The following is a 24,373-nucleotide window of genomic DNA, read 5'->3' as shown; positions in this document are numbered from 1 at the left end:
TTATTCTCGTCATTTTGTTTCTTTTTTCTTTTCCAAATTCATCTTAATGGACTATACCGCACATTGCACAAGTTGAGTGGAAATGAAGATTCACCCACGATACAGATAAGAGCTGGCCATACCACTTGGTAATCTGTGGCCCATTAGCATTGATAGTGGAGTAGGCAGCTTGAATAAATTAGCATTAGCACTGGAAAATGATGCCAAAAAGCAAGCTTATACTACATCGGCCAAAAAAATTTTAAAAAAAATAAACAATTCCCATTTCGCCTATCCATTTCCTCCAATACTTTGTCTAGTTACTCCTTGAATTTATTTAAGCTATCAACTTCCACAATAACAGATGCAAGTTTGTTGCAATGGTCAACCACCCAGTGGCTAAAAGTAAACTTCCATAAATCTATTCTGCAACCATCCTTGCTCAATTTGAATTTGTGCCCCCTCGTGTACATAGTCTGAGCAAGAGGAAAAATCCCATCAGCATTGAGCTTGCGCAATCCATTCAAACCTTTGAACACATCACTCGGATCATCTCGCAGGTCCCTAGTGTCCATACCCTGTAAACTGCAGGGTCTGGACACTAGGGACCTGCGAGCATTTCTTAGTAAGAAATGAAAAACTGAAACATTTCTTAGTAATAGTACCTATTTGTTCCACTCAACAATCTTGTTGCCCCCTCTCTGTACTTGTTCCAGCAGCTCTACATCCTTCCTAAAATGAAGGTTCCACACCTGTACGCAGTACTCTAGATTTTGCCTGACCATTGCCTTATGGTCAGGCAAAATATACAATGGGAATATCATTGACAAGACCTATGTGCTGTCCTGGCAGCTTATCTACACTGCTCAGAGAACTTCATATCTGACTGCACAGTTATCCTCTGGTCTTTTCATTTTCCACTATCCTGAGTGTAATACCAAACAGTTGGTACATTAGTCTGGGGTTACTGTTACCCACATGCAGTACATTGCTTTTGTCAATGTTAAAATTCAATTGCCATTTTTCAGCCCATTTGCCTAACTTTTCTAGATCCTGTTGAAGTAGCATGTCATCATTACTACCATTAACCGCCCTGCCAATCTTTATATCATCTGAAAACTGGAACATCAAACCTGATATACCTTCAACAATATCTTTGATAAATAGAAAATATAGAAAATAACAATGGGCCCAACACCAAACCCTGGGGACCCCACTGGGTTTGGTGTTGAGGTTCATTAGTCCATGAATCACAATATCCATTGATAACCACTCTCCATCTTCTTCCACTCAACCATCCCTTTATCGATAGCAGTAATTTGCCTTTAATGCCACACTGCCCCAATTTGTACAGCAGTCTTTCTGTGCAACAGTATGAAAAACTTTTCTGAAATCCAAGTATATGATATCAGAATTATTTTTTCCATCCAGTTCCTTTGTGACTACATTGTAGTATCTAGTCAAATTGATCAGAGAAAATTTCCCCAAAACAAACCCATACTGTGTCTGAAAGTATAATTGTAGCCTTGTCTAGATGATCCTGCATTACTTCTTTAACCAGTGATTCCATTATTTTCCCTGGAACAGAAGTTAAACTAACAGGTCTGTAATTCCTCATATCACTGTTTAATTTACCCCTTTGTGAATTGGGGATACATTTATATGTCTCCAGCCCATGGGGACTTCCCCTGAATCCAAGGATGCTCTCATAATTATAGCTAGGGGTTTGCTTGCTTCCTTCGCTGCCTCCCTCAATAAAATTGGATAGTGGAATCTATCTATCTATCTATCTATTTATCTATCGATCCCAAAAAAAAAAAATCACAATTTTTTTTTTTTTTTTTTTTTTTTTTTGGCTGATTTTGCATAAGCTCATACACTTGCTTTCATACACTTCATCACATGCCACTGCTACTACTACCACCACCCCAGCTGTCTTTAATATGTTTAACTTTAACATTTTTCCTCCACTTTCCTCTCAGTTATTACAAAATTATTTTGAGCTCATTGTTAGAGTTTGATAAACTTCTGGCCTCCACTTCTCAGAGAATTTCTCCTGTGAATGTAATTGCAAAATACTTATTCAGTTTGTCAGCAACCTGAGCAGGTTCATCTCAAAGGTTGAACAATCAATAGCAAGTGGACCAATCTGATTCATCTCCTTCTTTCTACTGTTTACATGAGTAAAGACATCTATGCTGTTTTTCTTTGCCAAAGATTTCTTGTAATCTGCCTTTGCTTGCCTAATCTCCTTTGTGACTTGATTACAGACCTAGCTTATATCTACCATAGACTTCTGTGTCAGCTGATAACTTATATGCATCCCATACATTTTAGAAATGAAAACTTCTTTAGGCGTACTCCAGGCAGTTTTCATATGGCAGTAACTTGCATCTGTCGATTGACAAAAATCGCCACAAAAATGCGACATGAAATGATTCATCACCCCCCACCGTAGCAGGCATGGTGCCGTATGTAGCAGCGATGCCTGGCACAATCAGTACCCCTACAGCACGGCCTTGGTGTAACTTGCATGTGTGTCACATTTACATTTTAAATCATTATATCTTAGCTTTTAGCAGTCCAATTTTAAAAATTTAAAACCAAATATTTCTTTCATTATTCTCTACTGTATTTTATAAAAAAATTTCAACAGAAAAAATTTATAACTCAACATGCCGAAGACTAATGGTGAGCATTGTAAGGCATATAGAGTACCTATTAACATTAGTAAAGGCACATGATGCAAGAAAGTATAGTTCTGCCTTGAATCTAATTAAGCTATCAACTTTTATAATAACAGATGGAAGTTTTCTCCAGCAATCAACCACCCCGCTGGCTGAAGGCAAACTTCTGCACATCTATCCTACAACTGTCTTTCCTCAATTTGAATTTATATGCTCTCAGGTGATAATTCTGAGCAAGAAGAGATGCAGTATGGCCTAAGTAGCCCTTGCGCCAGAAAACACCACCACCACAACAACAACAACTGAGCAAGACGAAGAATCCCATCAGCATTGAGCATGCTCAAACCATTCAAGGCTTTATACACATCAATCAGAATACCTCTTAGGTGCCTAGTCTCCAGACATTCTTGTTGCGCTTCTCTGTACTCGTTCCAGTAGCTCTACATCCTTCTTAAAAATGAGGCTTCCAGACCTGTATACAGTACTTAAGATGTGGCCTGACCATTGCCTTATACAAGGGGATAATCACCTCCTTATCCCTGCTAGAAAAATTCCTGTATATCATTGACAAGACACCATGAGCTACTCTTGCACTGTCTGCACTGCTCAAAAAACTTCATATCTGCTTACACAATTATCCCCAGGTCATTTTCATTCTACCACTGCCAGTGTGTAGTACCCCATAGTTGATATGTTACTCTGGGGTTACTGCTTCCCATATGCAGTACTTTGCATTTGTAAATGTTAAACTTCAGTTGCCACTTCTCAGCCCATTTACCCAACTTATCTAGATCCTGTTGGAGTAGCATACTGTCTTTACTGTCGTTAACAACCCTGCCATCCTTTGTATCATCTGCAAACTTGGACATTAAGCCTGATATACCTTCATCAGTATCATTGATAAATATACAAAATAACAATGGGCCCAACACCAATCCTTGGGGAACTTCACTAATAACATTTGTCCACAAAGAGCAGTGTCAATTGATTACCACTCTCTGTCGTGTCCCAGTCAACCATCCCTTTATCCATTGTAGCAACTTACCCTTAACGCCGTACCTCTCCAATTTGTACAGCAGTCTTCAATGTGCAACAGTATCAAAAGCTTTCCTGAAATCCAAGTATATGATATGAAAATTATTTTTGGTATTCAGTTCCTTTGTGATCACATCATAGTATCCAATCAAATTGATCAGACAAGACTTCCCTTTAACAAACCCATGCTGTGTCTTAACTATTACTGCAGCCTTGTCTAGATGATCCTACAATGCTTCTTTAACCAGTGATTCCATTATTTTCCTCGGAACACAAGTTAAACTAACAGGTCTATAGTTACTTGTGCCATCTTTTGAACACCTTTGTGAATTGGTGATGCATTTGCACACCTCCAGTCCGTGGAGAGCTTCCCTGAGTCCAAGGAAGCTCTTATAATTATGGCTAAGGGTTTGGTTACTTCCTTTGCTGCCTCCTTTAATATAACTGGATAGATCCCGTCCACCCCAGGTGTTTTTTTTTTACGTTTAACTTCAACAATTTCTCCCCAACTTTGCTCTCAGTTATTAGAAAATCACTTATCTCCCTGTTCGAGTTTAATAAACTTCTGGCACTCCCCTCATTGAATAACTCATGTGTGAATCTCGATGCAAATGTAGGGTTGCTGCTGTGTTGCGTGCAAACTCTGACGATGTGGGCAGCTGAGTGCTTGATGGGCCCTCAATTTAAATCCTTCGAGGGCATCCACCCTGTCCTTCAAGCTCCCATATAGGCCCATAACAATGCTGAGTTGGAGGCTCCTGCGTAGCCAGGTGGGTTGGAGCAGCAATGCGGAGGATGCGGAAAGGTCAGGGAATGACCACTGCATATCCCCCAAGAAAATCACTTAGCTCTTAAATGCTCCTAAACACCAAATAGCAATAGCAAATAGCTGAGTTGGTGACTGATTTCCTCACACTCCTTACAGCATGCACCTGCAAAGACATTCCCTTTGGCAATATCATGTCCCATTCATGATTGTCCACAAACATCAAACAAACAGTGCATTTCAAAAGGCTATGATTCAGAGGCAGCCCCCCCGGCCCCCGCAGTTCTCCCATGATCCCCGTCACTCCCGTTAGTTTGAGCCTTTTGCTTTGCTGCTCTGGTCTGAGTCATGATTTTAATTGGATTTCAAATAAAATTTCAATACAAAAATATTACCCTAAACTTATATCCCAATGCAGTTATAACACTATATATATATATATATATATTTCAGTATTGAGTATTACCTTCAAGTTACGTTATTTCTTATCTTCTGTCAAGTTATATATATTAATTTATAATGTTAAGTTTGTAAAATCTAGGTCGTTATATGTATTTAGTTCAAAAAGTACAATTTAATTGACAATTAAATTTAATAAGATTAGTAACTTTACTGATTATTTTATACTTCTATACTATACTAAGCTAACAGATTTCTAATACAGTGCTACATGTTTTGCTATCTAGTTTTACATTAAATGTTATGCTATCTAGTTCAGGATATATGTTGTATCGTATAACAATGGTGGCAAGTTGCAAACGGTAAATCTACCGACACTAAGTATTAATTAACTTTCAAAATCGCGTTATCTAAATTCAAAATAAACCACAGAGCATTCCTAGATCTATAAACTACTTACAGAAAATTATTTAATACAACAATTAAGTCAATAAAATGGCTAAATATAATTAAACTTAGCATTCGAGGGAGCTACAAAAACGTGTCCAACATGCAGATTAGATACCCTTACCGATACTAAGTATATCTGCAATGCCGAAATCACCTCCATTGAGTACAAAGGAGAGATCTGTAAAAACTTTATAATAAACTTGAAAAACAATTGTAAAATATTAAAATAAAGTAACATAAATAATAAACATTTCAAAAAATTCTAAAGAAGTTTTATTAACTTCCACTTTGCTTGCTCGACACGTACAATTTTTTCTTCTCTCCCACGAGTCTCATTAATTCATCTGACATCCATTTAGGCCTATACCTTGAAGAGTTATAGATGGTATGAAAAGCCTAATAGCTTCTATGATTAATTCCTTGACAGCTTCCCTTTAGAATTCGTTGAAGGTAGCATTATCAGTTGGTCCCACTGTATACAATTTAAAAACTGTTTGAGACCACTGTAGTCACCTTTACAAAAGCAAAAACCCTTCTCTCTACCCTTGATGGTAGTTACATTATTAAGTAAATCCCACATCAATATAATGTGATCACTGCCACCTAGTGGTTCTTTTATCTGCAGATTCTTAATGCATGAATAATGACTTCTGATAATCAGAGCAAGGGTGTTACACCTTCTTGTTGCCTCTGTAACATGCTGCTGTAGAAAACAGTCATCCAGTAAATCCACAAAAGTTTCCAGTCAATATCTGGAAAGTTAAAATCCCCCATTATAAGACATTCTGATTTACTGGCCTTATCTATTTCTCTGTAGAGCTGTTAATTATACTTATCAGAGTCATTAGGCATATAACAACACACTCCAAATTGGATTGTATTCCATTCATAATAAAAGTTGTGGTCAATATATCTCCCTTACTTGATGATTAATAAACATCAGATTATATGCATTTTTGTATTGCAGCCATTTTAATTAGTGCATATAACAAATATTTCTAGCAACACTACATATTTTGTTAAAATTTGATCAGTTTTTCTGATATTTTATTTGGAAATGTGATTTCGTGATTTCAATCACAAAAGTTAGCATGGGAAAACATGTCAACAGCTTTAATTCTTGTGTTGCCAGTGACTTTGCAGTTTCTGGCCAGATCAAGAATTGACCCATTGCAAAAAAAAAGTCTGCATTTTTGTTGGCAATGCTGTAATATAAAATCAAAGTTTCAGTTGATGGATAAAAAAAAAATTGTCTTAATCCTTAATTGTTTTAATTCATCTTGTCTTAATCCATAATTGTCTTAATTCACTATAACTTTTAGGATATTAACATTCTTTTGCCTTTTACAAACCTACAGTACTTCTTTTTTCTACTTTCGTTACCCTTCTAGTCCTTGGCACTTTGATTGGAGGTGTACTTTTCACCTCCATCTATGCAGACTTTTCAGACTATATATATAGATATATATATAAGTATGTAAGAATAGGTAAGTCTGAAATATATATATAAATAAGTATGTAAGAATAGGTAAGTCTGGAAAAAAAAAAAAAAATATATATATATATATATATATATATATATATATATAAGTCATGGAGCTCTGGCTGCCATAGAGACTAACATGAAGAGATCATATTTTCTTGGGCACACATTGGAAATTCCCATCTAACATATGGCACCTCCGTAGCCAGGTGGGAAGGAGCAGCAGTGCGTAGCACATGCTTCTTGATTAGACCGCGGTTCGAGCCTGTGATCACCAAATACGGAGGATGCGGAAAGGTCAGGGAATGACCACTGCATATCCCCGGAGCAATATGGCCTTAGTTGCTAATGCTCCTAAAAAAACAAAAAAAAAAAACCATCTAACATATCACTTCCTATTTACAGGCTTCATTTTGCCACTGTTCATAATGAAGCACATTCTTCTATTATGTACCTATCAGTCTATCAGAAATTGACCTTTCAGCTTTGTAATGGTATCGCACAAATCTGTAAGATTACAACACCTACTGGAAAATGATATTTAATGCAGCTGAAGATTTTAAAAATAATTTACTTTACTTCATTTTTGTTTACTCATAATTCTCCCCATATAAGAATGCCATCAAAACCTCATTGAAAAGCACAATTTGGCTGTTAAACGCCCAAATAAACAAACTACAACTACATATTCTTTGTGTAGTTGTACATCAAACACTAAAAGGTGAAAGTATATCTACATGACAAAGCATTGTTTGCATTACAGGTTTTTTGCCAAAACCTGACCCACATTACCTGCTTGGCCTGTGGCTTTTGTAAGCTTGCAGAAATAATACAGTAGAATTTACTGAGTTAGGTAACATGACCTTCCCCTTTGACCAAAGCTTATTTTGCCAAGGGGGCTAGGGTTAATGCAGCTTTTTTTTTTTTTTTTTTGACAAAAATTTTAATTCTATAAAAAAAAAAAAGTTGTCGATGCTTTGGCTATCGCAGCTATTGGACATTGTTAAGGCAATTCTTTTCAATCCTTTCATTAGAAAATATTTGCTATTCTTCTAATCTCTAAACATGGGACCTTACATTGAGCCGTGCATTTGAAGAGAAAGAAAAATTTCAACCATCCCTGTAGACATAGGAGAGATAAGGAATAAATTTGATGTTATAAAAAAAGAACTCTGGATTTCATATTTTAAAGAAAATAGATGACTTCGTTTTTAGAAATGAGCGAAACTTCCATTTCTAGTAGAGGCTTCAAAAGTTCACGTTTTGAAATTTAACCCAGTCACTTCTGATGTGGAAAGAACATTCTGTTTTTAAAATGAGTTTGGATAATAAATACCACATAATTACAGTAGATCATGGATCACATTGACAATACATATTTTTTTTTTTTTTTTACTGTTACAAAACTTATTCCATGAGCAAGTTGTAAAATAATCTTTATTCTAAAACTTTTTTCATTAGCCAGTTTTGCTACTTCTAAATACAGAGAAATTGTAATTCATTTAATTTTGATAAACTCTGAATAAATGTAAAAATGCTGTTGCATGTAATGGTTTGGTGTTTGTATTTGCATATATTTTATTGCATGTTTTGCCTCTTTTGTAGTGTATATTATCCAGTGACTAGTGATAATTTTTGCATAATTCTGCTGCCTTCTCTATTGGGAATCTCTTTAAGAAAAGTAATTGCTGACACTGGTGAATCAATCTTTAATGTAGAAGGTGATTTTGTTTAATGGCATACATAATAATCCTTATCAATGTACATATCCTTAGATTTTTTGGATTATGCACTAACTACACTGTTATTTTCTGATGTTTGGGATTTTCTCTGATTTGGAAAAAAAAAAAAAAAATTTGAATATAAACAGAAGCGATAATTTTTATCATTTTGACAAAAATACAATTATTAATATTTAGCAGTAATGTGGGCTCAAAACACAATCAACTGAAATGTGCTACTTCACTCCTGTGGTGACCACTTGAATACATTTTATGCTCTGAAGTCTTCAATTATGTTTTTTCTTGCTTCAGATTAATTGTTGATTTCAATTCACCTGACTGATAGCTGTAATAATTTTTTTTTCCTACTTTACTCCTCATGGTGTGGCAATAAATGATGATATTTTCTTAGTGGAATTTAAAAAGTTGTTCCAGCACTTTACCTTTTTAGCATATAAAAATACATACAGAAATTCAAACTTGATATAATGAATATGATGTTTAATTTCAATGAAGATACATATGCGGATATTAATATTACTTGTGCTGAACTATATACTGCTTGTAATTTTTTGTATTTCATTTCTTGGAGTAATTAAGTAAATTTTTATATATATATATATATATATATATATATATATAGGGTTGTTAAAGTATCCCTATGTAGAGGGCTCTGAAGCAAGTTCTAAGGCTTGTACTGAAGAGAAATTTGGACAACAGGTACAATAAAGAATGCGCTCGGCATTTATTGGGGGGAAAAAATTTTTACAAAATTTGTCGCTGTATGGCATGTAACTATCTTAGTTATGATTATGCAAATAACTTACGTTATTTTCATAATCATAAGTTATTGCCACAGCGCCACTACTCAGCTCTACTGTACTGAATAAAAGCAAAGGAGTCTCTTCAAAATTATACAGTAGATGTTTGTCTACTCTACAGCAGCAATGCCAACAACATTGCAGGAAAAGGCACTATTAGTGAAGCTGTACTATCAGAACAGACAAAGCAGCTATCAGAATTCCAGCATCAGAAGCACATAAAGCCCACATGGACCTAAGACTGTTTGTGCTGTCCGCAAAATTATTGCAAAATTTGAAGTGACAGGACATCTTGATGTTCAACCAGGTAGAGGTCGAAAACGAGTGGACTCCTCTCGTGTTGAAGATGTGGCTATGGCTTCGTGGATTTATCAAGACAATCTCCATGTGGTAGCACAAGTGTGCCAGCTGTTAGTATTAGTATTAGTAACGGCCGCATGGTGTAAGAAAGCCTATGGCTTATGCTGCACCAGCCAAAAAATAAAAAATAAATAAAAAAATAAATAAATAACAAATAAATTTTAAAAAAATAATAAATAATAATAATTAATAAAAAAAAAAAAAAAAGGGAAATTAAACCTATCATCCTATGCGCTTCCCTTACCCGAAAGTACTATCCAGATGACCTTTGAATTTCCCCAAACTGTCGGCCTCTACCACCCATGAAGGCAACTTATTCCAGTAATTTATAACTCACTGGCTAAAATAAAACTTCCTGCAGTCCAAACTAAACATTTCCCCCTGTAACTTGAATTTATGTCCCCTAGTTCTAGCATCATTTATAATCTTGAAAATTTTGTCCTCATTCATTTTACTGATGCCTCTAAGGTGTCTAGTTTCCAAACTCTGCAACCCACATATTCGAAGTCTTTCTTCATAAGGACGCCCTTTTGCCGATCTCACCAGGCGAGTTACCCTTCTTCGCACCCTTTCAAGAAGCTCGATGTCTTTCTTTAGGTGCGGTCTCCATACTTGAACACAGTATTCCAAGTGTGGTCTAACATAAGCCTTATATAATGGGATTATCACGTCCCTATCTCTACTTGCAAAAGTTCGATAGATCATCGATAGGACACCATGGGCCTTCCTTGCAACCTGTTTACAATGCTCAGAGAATTTCATGTCTGACCATATCGTAACACCCAAGTCCCTTTCCTCCAGTACTGGGTTTAGTTGAACTCCACCAAGTGAATAAGTTTTTTTGGGATTACTGTTTCCCAGGTGTAATACCTTATACTTTGTTGGATTAAAGCACAGCTGCCATTTTTCTGACCATTCCTGAAGTCTATCTAGGTCTCTCTGAAGAAGCTCAGCTTGACAGTGATCATTAAATACTCTACCAATTTTAACATCATTTGCAAATTTAGACATTACGCCCTCTATCCCTTCATCAATGTCGTTTGTGAAAATTAAAAACAACAGTGGTCCTAATACTGATCCTTGGGGAACCCCACTTCTTACATCAACCCAATCTGAGGAATAGCCATTTATCACAACCCTCTGCCTCCTGCCCTGAAGCCATCCTTCTATCCATCTAGGGATTTTCCCAGTGATTCCAACCTGTTCCAACTTATAAAGCAACCGCTCATGTGGGACTGAGTCAAAAGCTTTGCTAAAATCTAAATAAACAATGTCGAAATTATTCCCTAAATTCAGCTCGTGAGTGACCCTTTCGAAATAGCGAACCAGATTTGTTAAACATGATTTTCCATTTACAAAACCATGCTGAGTATCCTTGAGAATTTCAATTCGATCCAAATGATCCTGAATTCCACCCTTGATCATTGCCTCCATGATTTTCCCTACTACTAAAGTCAGACTGACAGGTCGATAATTTCCAACTTCACTTTTAGAGCCACCCTTATGTATAGGAGATACATTTGCACTTTTCCAATCCAAGGGAATCTCCCCAGAGTCTAGTGATGCTCGCATAATTAGCCTCAATGGTTCAATGCAGTCGCTTGCCGCCTCTCTTAAGATTATAGGGTATATTCCATCAACTCCAGGAGCCTTACTGGTCTTAGGCTCGAAAGTTTTTTTCATTAAATAATCTTGCGAAATTTCAATATCATTAATTACATATTTTTTAACTTCGCTCCCACAATTTCCCATTGCCACAAAAGGTTTTTCATTTGTAAATATCGATGCAAAATAACTGTTGAGTTCATCTGCAATGGCAGCTGGTGTATTTATTACTATCCCCTTTCCCTTACGTAAAGGTCCAATCTGGTTTGTCCTGCTCTTCTTGGCATTTATATATGTGAAGAATTCTTTATCCCCCCTCTTTGCTCTGTATGCTAGTGATTTCTCATAAACTGCCTTTGCCTGTCGAACCTTTTCTGTGGCTCTATTATACATCACCTTGTAGCTGTTAGAGGCTTCAGTACTTTTTATTGCTCTGTAACCTTTCCATGCCACCTTTTTCTGCTCAAGTAATGTGGCAACTTCACTATTCATCCAACTTGGAACCCTTCTCGTGGAGTATTTTTTTTAATGGTATATACGCATTCAAGGCATCTGTGATTAATGTTTTAAAAGCGTACCACAGTTCAATTGTATTCATTCTCTGCGCGATATCTACCCAGTTAATAGAGGCCATGTAGTACCTTAAGGCATAGTAAGTTCCTTTTCTGAAATTAAAACCCATTCCTTTTGCCTTTTACTTCTGCTACCTCTCTCGTCATCATCCACCGTAGAACTCCGTGATCACTTCCTGCTACTGGTTCCTCTACTATCAGCCCTGTTATGTCATCTGATTCATGTGTGATGATGAGGTCTAGGATATTCTTTTCTCTAGTACTTTCCCTGACATGTTGATACAAATAACAGTCATCTAGTTGATTTAAAAATTTTGTTCCCCATTTCGAGTTTCCTTCCCATTTACTCCAATCAATTAGAGGCAAATTGAAATCACCCATAATAAGGCATTGACGCTTACTTGCCCATTCCATTTGCATGTAGAGGCTTTTGTCATAATCTTCACAATCACCTGGTCTGTAGATTACTCCTACTCACATTATACCTTTGTTTCCAACTATCTCACACCATACAGACTCTATACTAGCATGTGAAATGTCTGAATCCGGGTAAGCTATCGTCGCACTCAGGCTGCTTCTGATAAGAAGCATTACCCCACCACCCCTTCTATCTAACCTATCCTTCCTAAATACATTATACAAGCCGTACTGAAACTCATCATCCCCAATTTCCAGGTGGCACCACGTTTCTGTAAGCCCTATTATGTCCGCGTTACTTGTTTTAACCAGCAGTTCGCTCATTTTATTGACGACACTTCTAACGTTACTATATAAACAATTAAGATTTACTGTTCTTGTATATTTAACGACCCTAACACAACCCTTGAAGTTTTTTAGGCTCTCTTCCCTGATATTAGCTACCCACTCACGTGAAACGTCTTTGCCCCCAGAACATCTAGATAATATGTCCAGTTGGGGTAACAGATAAGAACTCTTGAGGTATGTGCAAGAGTTACTTTGACCAATATTATCAGATAAACGTGTGTCAGTATTACCCACATCCCCCCTAACTAGCAGTTTCCCTGAACGTTTAAGGTATCCTCAATAATACTGGCAAAAACTTTTGCACCACCTTTGTTTAAGTGTATCCTGTCTCTACAAAACAAATTCCTTCTACCTACAAGTGTGGGCCATGCTGATAGAAATTTACCCCCTAAGGCCTTGCAGATTCCTTCAAGTCTTGAGTTAATCCACAAGGCTCTTAACATATAATCCCTCCTATCGTGTCTGGGCAGAATTGCAGACACATAGACATTATGGCCTAGCTCGCGACATTTCCTCAGCATGGTCCTGTATTTTTCCAACAAATAAAAACTGTTTCTCGTGAAGTGGACATGCTGTATTCCACTGTAAGGCTAGTAATGTGTCAGGTGTTGCGGTACTCTCCTTACAAGATGCACATGCTACAGCAGCTAAAGCATGGTGATGCAGATATTCGTTTCACATACGCACTTCAGTTTCTGGCACGAATGACAGTAGATATAACTTGGCCTTGGAACATCCTTTGGAGTGATGAAGCCCACTTCTGCTTAAATGGACAAGTGAATACGCACAACAGTCACATTTGGGCAACAGAAAACCCTCGAGTTATCCAAGAGGATAACTGTTGCATTCTCCAAAAGTGACAGTGTGGTGTGGATTTACGGCCACATTCATGATTGGGCCATATTTTTTTGAACAGGTAACACCGACTGGACCCTGCACCTCTTCCGTCACCGAACAGCGATATTATGAAATGTTGGCAAATTTCATAATACCAGAGCTGCAACGATGTGAGTGCCTTCAGGATACCATATTCATTCAAGATGGTGCACCGCCCCACATCCACTGTTGTGTCCCAAGATCGCTAAGGCAATGGCGCCTCCGTAGCCAGGTGGGCAGGAGCAGCAGTGCGTAGCAGATGCTTCTTGATTAGACCAGGGTTCGAGTCCATGACCACCAAATACAGAGGATTTGGAAAAGTCAGGGAATGACCACTGCATATCCCCGGAGCAATATGGCCTTAGTTGCTAATGCTCCTAAAAACCAAATAACAACAGCTAAGGCAAAATTTACAGACGAACAGGTCATCAGCCGTTGTTTCCAGACATCTTGGCCACCCCGATCACTGGACCTCACCCCATGCAACTTCTGGTTGTGGGGTTTTTTGAAGAACCAGGTATATTGGGAAGAATGTCAAACTCTGGCAGATCTGAAGGCCAGCATTAGACGTCATGTGCTGGTATTCCAGTTGACATGTTACGTTCTGCTATAGAAAATGCTGTTCTTCGAATGGAAGCTGTTGTTGACCTAAATGGAGGACACATTGAACAATTGAAGTGCTGTTCAAGTGATTTGTATTGCCACAGTGCCATACAGTGACAAATTTTGTAACTATTTTTTTTCTCCAATAAATGCCGAGCTCATTCTTTATTGTACCTGTTGTCCAAATTTCTCTTCGATACAATCCTTAGAACTCACTCCAGCCCTCTACATAGGGATCCTTAATTTTAACAACCCTCTGTGTATATATATATATATATATATAAAAAATATTAAGGATATATAAAAAATAATAGAAAAAGTAAATCAATCAAATAATAATACCATCAGGGACTTTTTTTTTTTTTTTATGAAACCCCCACACACAAAAGGTATCAAAACCTACAGTACTTAGTACCGTGCATGGGTTTGAAGGAGAAGTATGGGGGAAGGAGGGTGCCGGAAACTTTGCTCTAGTGACTAAACATGGGTTTCACCACTTCAAGCCTCCAATAAGCAAAGTGGTGGTATTTCACCGGTTGATGAAAGTCATCTACCTAAGAAAACGCAAAAAAAATATATATATATATATAGCTTTTTACCGACAGTCTAGATGACTTCAACTGGGGCCAACCACCCAGACTGAAGGCAAAAAACGACAAGAGGTTCTCTGTTTCTGTAATGATCAATATATGCTAAGTAATTTAAATCTAAATCGAATGTAAATAAAAAGTTAAGAAATTTTAAAATTATTAGAATCAAATGTGAGAAATATAAGTAAAATATAAATGTAAGCATATATTAATCATCGTTGACCCGACAGAGAACGTAATTTAATGATTAAAATAAGATTTAAATATATAATACATACTACATATTTACCGTATCTAGGACATAATGTAATAGTCGTCAAAATAATGTGGTGCCCCCTATGTGATGGATACAGTAAAAATAAATATAAATAAATAATTAATTTAAGTTGTGTTTTCTTATGTCCCTGATGATATAATTATTTTATTGATTTACTTTTTCTATTATTTTCTATTATCCTTAATATTTTATAGACATTATGGGTGTATTGCACGATTGCTTGCAACTGCATTGACCCATAAATATTAGTTACAGTTTCTGTCGTTTTAACTTTCTTTTCTTTTTTATCGCTAATATAATTATAAATATATATATATATATATATATATATATTAGTCAATTTTATTTAATGGAATCTATCTGTAGGGAGCATTACGTTGCACAACTAACAGGCACCTAATACGGTAAACTTTACCAAATATCATTTTTATAGTCTTCAGTAAGAACACAATACACACACACACAGGGTGTCCCAGGAGGAAAGGTCAATATTCCAGGAGGTGAAAGGATTTGGAGGTGAAAGTCATTAAGCAAAAGAGTTCATATAAAAATGTGCCCTATCCCGAATTGTTTTCGAGACAAAGGCATTTGAATATTTATTTTTCAGGTAATAAATTCGGAACAGTTTATAATAAATTTTCAAAAATGCCACCATCAACTTCAATGCACTTTTCTACTCTCATGAGAACATGGTGTGTTGCTTGTCTAAGTGTACCTTCATATTCCTTTATATGAGCAACAGCGTCCATTATGCGAACTAGCAGATCATCTCTTGTATCCACCTTTCTTCTCTACACTTCACTCTTCATCCAACCCCATAAACAAAAATCTAATGGGGTTAGGTCTGGAGATCTTGGTGGCCAGTTAATGGCACCACCACGACCAATCCACTGATTAGGGAAAATTCAGTCCAGATGTTGCTTCACACGTCTGGTAGAATGGGAAGGAGCTCCGTCATGCTGAAAGTACATAACACACCGTGTGACCAAAGGAACGTCCTCTAGTTGTTCGCCTAATGTGTTTTGCAAAAATTGAAGGTTATGTGTGTCCTATCATTCGATGTTCTAAAATAACGGGACCTATCAATAGATTATCGATCATACCGCACCACACATTGATTGAGAAATGAACTTGGAAATTTGTTTCCACTGTACCATGTGGATTTTTGTGTGACCATCCATGAGTGTTACGTGTGTTGTTGATTCTGTTCCGGATAAATGTGGCTTCATCAGTAAATGGTATTGATGGAAGCACTTCACGATTTTCATTTAACCAGTGACAAAATTCAAGACACGTGGCACTGTCACCTATGTGAAGATTTTACACACACTGTGAGTGAAATGGGTACAAGCTCTCCTCATGTAGTGTTCACCATACACGTGTTCGTGAAACACCGAGGCATGCAGAAAGTCTTCGCATGCCAATTGTAGGACTACGCAGGAAATGTGCAGGAACGGGAACACATTCTGAACATGGTTCATCATGTTCAGAATGTGTTCCCGTTCCTGCACATTTTCTTGACGTCCTCGTTAAGATGAAACATGAGCACTGGGAAGCATACCACACCAACACATAATGTGTTGGAAACTTTGGGAAAAAACTCTACAATCCGGAATTCAACGTGTAGGAAAGTGCCGACGGTGTTCTTCAACAGCAGCAGGGGCACTACCATTGCAGAAGCTGTAAACATACAGCATATAACTGCATATTCAGCATTAGTAAAAAATGTGCACCATTTTTAGCAAACACTTCTACAATTAGAACTAACAACTGATGCTACTCACTGATTCGCTCGCAGTCTGATTCACTTCTACAGTCACAACAATCAACTGATAACTGGCAACTGACAATCATATGGCACAGTCTGATGGGAGGGAAGGAAAATATTGCTTCCCCAATTTCAAAACAAATGTACATTAAAGTAGATCTATCTTGGAAACCATTCGGGATAGGGCACATGTTTATATGAACTTTTAACTTTTTTGCTTAAAATGACCTATCCTTTCATCTCCTGGAATATTGACCTTTACTCCTGGGACACCCTGTGTGTGTGTGTGTGTGTGTGTGTGTGTGTGTGTGTGTGTGTGTGTGTGTGTGTGTGTAATATTGTAAGTAAAATGCGTAAAGTAAATTTAATTGGTTTAAGTCTAATCAAAATACAGTATACACTGGGAGCGATATATGGAATGAAAAAGAGGAAGAAATGGACTGGAGATTAAAATAAAGATAAGAAGTGAAAAAGCAACCAAAATGAAATAACATTGTGGTATCTCCCCCCCCCCATATTAATTAGCTTCTTAGTACCATTATTCGTTATATATATATATATATATTTATTTTATTTTATTTTTTTTTTAACAGACACTTTATTTATTCTACAAACCACACATTATTTATATATACAAGCAGTATGTAGTTCAGCATGTGTTGCATAATATAATCCTAACATTGTATTTGTACATGATCAGCATAAGTAATATTAATATCAGATTTATGTATCTTCATTGAATTTAAACATATTCATTATATTAAGTTTGAATTTCTGTGTGTATATTTATATGCTTAATAGGTAAAGTGCTGGAACAACTTTTTAAATTCCATTAAGAAAATATCATCATTTATTGCCACACCATGAGGAGTAAAGTAGGAAAAAAATTTATTACAGCTATCAGTCAGGTGAATTGAAATCAACGTCAATTAATCTGAAGCAAAAAAAAACGTAATCGAAGAATTCAGAGCATAAAAATGTATTCAAGTGGTCACCACAGAAGTGGTATATATATTTTTTGTTTTTTTTTTTTTACACTTTTTTGTGTCATTATAAACCAGTAATTTACTTCTCTTTGTTAAAATAATTTGTTTAAAACTCTGACATTTCATACATGTACCAACAATCCTAATAGTATATAAGGTCTAATAGTATATGTATCCAGGGTTTGAAGCTTTATATATCTCATATATTTATTGGAAAGAATTTAAAATTTTGAATACTGCTGTGTTAGGCATGTGTAGAAGATGCTACATTTTGTAAAAAGAATTAGTTTTTAGGAATAAAGAAACAAAAAAGCATTTTTACCAAGATTATTTATGCTTTTATAGTTAGGAATTAATAATGTATGTTACTTTTGAAACATTGGCTTAATAACAGTACTATTTTTATTATAAATTGCTGAAATGTCAGATGAATAGAGAAAAACAAAAGATAAATAAGTTTAATTTCAGTTTTATCTTTTTCGTAGCCAGAGATTTATCTATTTATAAAGCTTTCTGTTATATTTGTATTATTATTGTGTAGAGACCCTAAATATTTTACTGATTCAATGCTTTTAAAATACACTTCATAAGAAAAGAAAACTAAATTGGCTACCTGAGTTACATGAAGAATTAGGCACATGCTGACACACATATATAATGTGGTTTTCTGTTAGTTGCAGAAAGCTACACTGTTTTGTTGTACAATTTCAGATGTAATTGCTTCATAGCAGTATTGTTTGTTGATATAGTAATATAGGGAGTATATGATGAGAGCCTTTTCGATCAATTCAGCCCTGGAAAGATTGTGCAAGGCTCAAGGGGTAGAATTTTTTTTAGCCTGGTCTGTGCTTGTTGACAGGAGAAACTGTATATACAGGGATGGGGTACACTTAAATAGAAAGGGTGCAAGAATATTTGCTGATGTTAAGTGGGTCGGAAAACTGCTATCTTGGGGGGATACACAGACTAAAAGGTTAACAGTGGCTGCAGGCAGAGGCAAAAGTGATTCTTGCACTGCTTCTATTAGAATGAGCAGCAGCCTGGAAAGCAAGGCAATGGAGATTTCCAGGACTGCTGGGAGTCATGGTGGAACAAATAAATACATGGGCTGTGTTAGGGTAACTAAGAGAAGAAACAGGTGCATGTATACTTGCATGTACACCAGTGCTAGGAGTATAGTTAATAAATTTGATGATCTTTAAGTGCTGCTCAAGACATCAAAGGCAGATATTGTTGGGATATCAGAGACATTGTGTCACACAGACATAAGCAGTGCAGAATTGAAATTTGAGAAGTACAATTTGTACAGAAAGGATAGACAGGACAGGAAGGTCGGAGGGGTTATGCTGTTAATTAAGAAACACACAGAATCGAAGGAAGTGCATCCAATTGATGGACAGTGCAATGTTGAGTTTGTTTGGTGTGACATAAGCACTGGGAAAGGAAAAATGAGAGTAGGTGTGTGTTATAGGCCTAATGAATCTGATGAATATAATGGGCAATTGTGCAGAGAAATAGTGCGCCAGTAAATCAGAATGTCTTATAATGGGGGATTTTAATTTTCCAGATATTGCCTGGAACTTCTGGGTTCGTCACTTGCACACTAGCAAGACTTTTGTGGATTTATTGGATGACTGTTTTCTACAGCAACATGTTTGAGAAGCAACTAGAGGGAGTAATACTCTTGATCTGATCATCAGCAGTGAGGCCGCCGTAGCCTAGTGGTCAGGCGCGCAGGTGCATAAGTACACGTGCCTTGAGTGACCGGGGTTCAAGCCCGTGACTGCTGAATACGGTGCTGTTTCTTGTATTCTGTCTATCTTGTTAACTCCTCTGACTGTTTGGTCGTCCCGGAGTATAAACAGAAAATTTTTTATTTATTATTCATGCATTAAGAATTTGCAGATAAAGGAACCACAGGGTGACAGTGATCCCACGTCAGTGACACTGATGTGGGAATTACTTAAAGATGTAACTACCATCAAGGCTAAAGGGAAGGGCTTTTGCTTTCATAAAGGTAACTACAGGGGTCTCAGACAGTTTTTAAATTCTGTACAGTGGGATAAACTGATGATGTTACCAACATTGAATTCTAAATGGTAAGCCTTCAGGGACTTAATTTTGGAGGTTACTAGGCTTCTCATTTCAACTGAGAAATACTGTTCAAGGTATAGGCCTAAATGGATGTCAAGAGAACTAATGAGGCTCGTGGCAGCGAAGAAAAATGTATGTGATGCATGTAAAAAAGTATCAGGTGACACAAAGAAAAACATCAAAGAGTTCTTTAATTATGTAAACTCTAGAAGGAAAGGGCTGAATCAGCTTAGACTACTTAACATAGATGGGTTGACTATTGATGATCATGCTAAGGTAGCTGATAAACTGAATGAGTATTTTGCATCTACATTCACACATGAGGAGTTAGTCAATGAGGGGAGTGCCAGAAGTTCAAACTCTAACTGGGAGGTAAGTGATTTTGTAGTAATTGAGAGCAAAGTGAAGGAGAAATTGGAGTTAAACATAAAAAAGCACCTGGAGCGGATGGGATCTATCCAGTTATATTAAAGAAGGCAGCAGAGGAAGTGAGCAAACCCTTAGCCATAATTATAAGAGTTTCCTTGGACTCAGGGGAGGTCTCCATTGACTGGAGGTGTGCAGATTGTATCACCAATTCACAAAGGGGGTTCAAAAGGTGACAAAAGTAACTACAGGCATACCTCGAATAACGAATAGGATGCGTTCCACGAAATTACTTCGTTAAGCGATACTTCGTTTTCAGAGGTAAAAATACTATGGCCGGAATAGGGATACGTTCCTACGTAAAGAAAATGAAAAGCTTTTTTTTTTCGAACAAAGAAAAGTTTTATTAAATAAACATACATACAAAGTGAAATCACATTTTAAAATATGAGTCTAAAGTTGATTGCTTATGCTTTTTTTCTCTTTCATTTAACAATTGCCTATAGGAGTTATTGCATTTAACACTGATCGGTTAACAATAAAACTTCTTCCTAGATCAGGATCATTTTCACTAAAAAAATTTAAAACGTTTTCAATGTCATTTAAGCACATTTTTAAATCTTTGGTTAACACTTTTTCGGCAGGAACTTCTTTAACTTCGTCTTCATTATCTTTGTCTTCGTTGCTAACAAGTTTTTCTAAATCTTCCACTGAAAAACCATCATCTTCTGCATTCAATAAATTTCTAACATCCTCTTCATCGACATTTTCGAAACCTATTGATTGAGCCATCTGGATAACTTCATTTCTAATTTCTTGGATGTTATTTTCTTCTAGTACAACTTCTGGCCATATTTTGTGCCAAACTCCATTTAAGCATTTCTTAGTGACTTCTTTCCAAGAACTATCAATGTTTTCAATTGCGTTTTTAATGGTGTAGTTTTTCCAAAAAGTTAACTGTCATTTCCTCTTTATCCTCTTGTTCAGTTAAATTGCTTAATGTTCGACGCAGATAATAAGCTTTAAATGATGCTATTATTCCCTGATCCAATGGTTGAATCAGGGAAGTTGTGTTTGCTGGAAGAAACACAACTTCCCTGACAGGAATGCATGTGTCCAACGTGTTAAGATCAGTAGGATGTCCCGGAGCATTGTCTAACAACAAAATAGCTTTTTCTTCAAAGTTGTTTTTTTGACAGTACCGTTTTACTTCAGGACAAAAGTAGTTAACAAACCAATCAGTAAATAACTCCTTGGTAACCCACGCTTTTCTATTTGTTTCCATATTAAAGGTAAATTCATTTTTATGTTACCTTTTAACGCTCTCGGATTTTCTGAATGGTAAATTAATAACAATTTTAATTTATAATCGCCAGAGGCATTTGATCCAAAGAGTAACGTTAAACGGTCTTTGGCTGCTTTGAACCCAGCAGCTGATTTTTCTTCAATAGAAATGAAGCTTTTTGTTGGTAGCCGTTTCCAGAACAAACCGCTTTCGTCAACACTGAACACCAAATTTGGTGGAAAATTTTCACGTTCAGTTATTTCCTTTAGTTTTTCTGGAAACTTATTTGCAGCTTCTGTTAATTTTACACTATGAATCCTGGCCCGTTTTTTAAATTTCTCGAACCAACCACGAGAAGCCCCAAAGGTTTCCGTAATTTCTTCAGTTTGTTTAGATTTCAGGTGATTAAACTGGAATATTTTTTTAATGTTAAATGGGGCTTGAAATTGCGGACTTCGTTATATCGAAGCTTCGTTATCAGAGGTTACGTTAACCGAGGTATGCCTGTATAGACCTGTTAGTTCTATAGTGTTCCAGGGAAAATAGCGGAATCACTGGTTAAATAAACATTGCAGGATCATCTAGAAAAAAATGCAGTAATAATTAAATCTTGTCCTTCATCTAAACCTTTGTTTTCCAATAAATGTGCTAAGGCTGTTCAAGAGAAGAATGTTGCATATCGTAATTGGCTTGTTTACAATTCTTCAGTTTCATTTTCTGCCTACACCAAAGCTCGCATCAATTGTAAAGCAGTTATTAAACAGTCCAAACTAGAGTTTGAACAGGCTGAGAGTAGAAAACTTGCTTCTTGCCTTAATGGTAGCCAAGCATTCTGGTCTCTTCCAAAGCTATTGGCCGCAACTTTTGCCCATCTCTGCTCCCACCTCTGTAAAACCCAGATGGTTCCGTTGTCACTTCAGCCAAGGATAAAGCTAACCTGCTAGCATCCCATTTTTCTTCCAACTCATGTATTGGCGATCTTGGTAAAACACCTACCACCATTTCCAACACGCTCCATTCAATGCCTCCTGTGGTCTTCTGTCATAAGGGCATCAGAAGGATTTTGACGAATCTTGATGCTAAAAAAGCTCTAGCTCCTGATGGTATTTCTCCACCTGTTCTCAAAATCTGCACTCCTGAACTTACTCCTGTTCTTTGCTGCCTTTTTTCACTTTCTTATTTCAAAGGTGTTTTTGCTTCTGCTTGGAAATTTGCTCATATCCATCCAGTTCCAAAAAAGGGTGACAAATCCCTCCCATCCAATTATCATCCTATTGCAATTACTTCTACTCTTTCTAAAGTAATGGAGAAATCAATGAACCGCCATCTCTTAATCTATCTAGAAACCTTCCATCTGATCAACGATCGCCAGTATTGTTTCCATCAGTATCGATTCACAGGTGATATTCTAGCTTATTTTACCCGTTTATGGACAAATTCAATGGAAAAGTTTGGTGAAACACAAGCAGTTGCTATTGACATCTCAAAGGTTTTCGATCATGTTTGGCATAAAGGTCTTGTAAACATGCTTCCATTTTATGGTTTGCCAATGTTTTTTGTAATTGGTTATCCAGTTTTCTCTCTGACCTCTCACTGAGGGTGAGGATAAATAACTCTCTATCTTCTCACTTCTCCACTAATGCTGGTGTCCCCCAAGGTTCAGTTCTTTCCCCCACTCTTTTCCTCTTTTATATTAATGATCTTCTTCCATTGACTGGAAATCCTATCCATAGTTTTGCTGATGGTAGCACATTGCATTCCACTTTCCATTTTGAGAAACATTGCCCTGTTCAATCAGCTTCAACTTCTCGAATATCCGCTACCAGTTCCTTAAATGCTGATCTCCGGGTAATACTCCAGTGGGGCAAAGACAACTTAGTTGATTTCAATCCTTTTAAAACTCGTATCTCGCAAAAAGGATTCTTCTGCTCCTATGCTTATCTTTGGTGACACTCCAATTTCTAGGCAAAATGATATATCTCTTTTGGGGATTACCCTGACTTCTAATCTCTCTTGGCACAAGCACATTACAAATATTGCTTCCTCTGCATCTAAAAATCTTGGTTTTCTCTGTCACTCTCGGCATTACTTTTCTTTGAAACAGCTGTTCACTCTGTACAAATCGCAGATCCGCCCAATCATGAAATATTGTTCCCACAACTGGGGAGGGGCCTACCCCCCAGAACTTCTCTTTGGTTTCTAGATTCCATTCAGAAGAGAGCAGTTAGGTTAATTAATAACTCATCTCTTACAGACTATCTGTCTCATAGATGTTCTGTTTCTGTTGCATGCCTTTTCTACAGATACTTCCACAGGCACTGTTCTTCTGAATTGGCTTCTATAATTCCTGCTCTCTCTTTCAAAACAGTCTGAACACGTGCCACCACCCACCAACATCCACTTTCTGTCCAACTTCAAACTCACAGAACCAACTTTTCATCTTCCTCGTTTATTCATTAAACTGCCGTTTTCTGGAGCAGCCTTCCTTCATACATATTTCCTGAAAATTACACTCTACAGAAGTTCAAGTCTAATGTCAAGATATATCTTCTTTTGTCTTCTCAACCTCTAACCCATGCATGGTACTAAGTATTATACATCTATACTATACCTAAGTACTATACTATAGGTTCCAATACCTCTCATGTTTGTGGTTTTCATAAAAAAAAAATAAATATATATAGTATGTAAAAAAGAAATTCATAGATTAAATGTAGTTTTAATGTAATATTGTTATCTTTAGACAATTGTGCATGCTTTGCATGTATTATTTTGTAAGACTTATAAACATGGTTTAGCTTATGAAGTGATAGTGAGAAGGAGAGATTTAAAAATGTGTTGGAGAATTGTAATTAAACTGAATGGTTAAGTTTATAGAACATAAA

General features: G+C 36.6%; 1 protein-coding gene across 3 annotated transcripts in view; it reads left to right on the top strand.

Annotated features, from left to right (window-relative positions):
- Positions 1 to 24,373, top strand: part of LOC150079783 (uncharacterized) — a 168,754-nt gene that overhangs the window by 130,939 nt on the left and 13,442 nt on the right. The window lies entirely within an intron of this gene.

Source organism: Mastigoproctus giganteus, chromosome 10 (genome assembly GCF_048544385.1).
Source record: "Mastigoproctus giganteus isolate SK-2022 chromosome 10, ASM4854438v1, whole genome shotgun sequence".
Classification (NCBI taxonomy): Eukaryota; Metazoa; Arthropoda; class Arachnida; order Uropygi; family Thelyphonidae; genus Mastigoproctus; species Mastigoproctus giganteus.
Note: the sequence above shows the minus strand (reverse complement) of the source record. Positions and strands in the feature narration are given on the sequence as shown.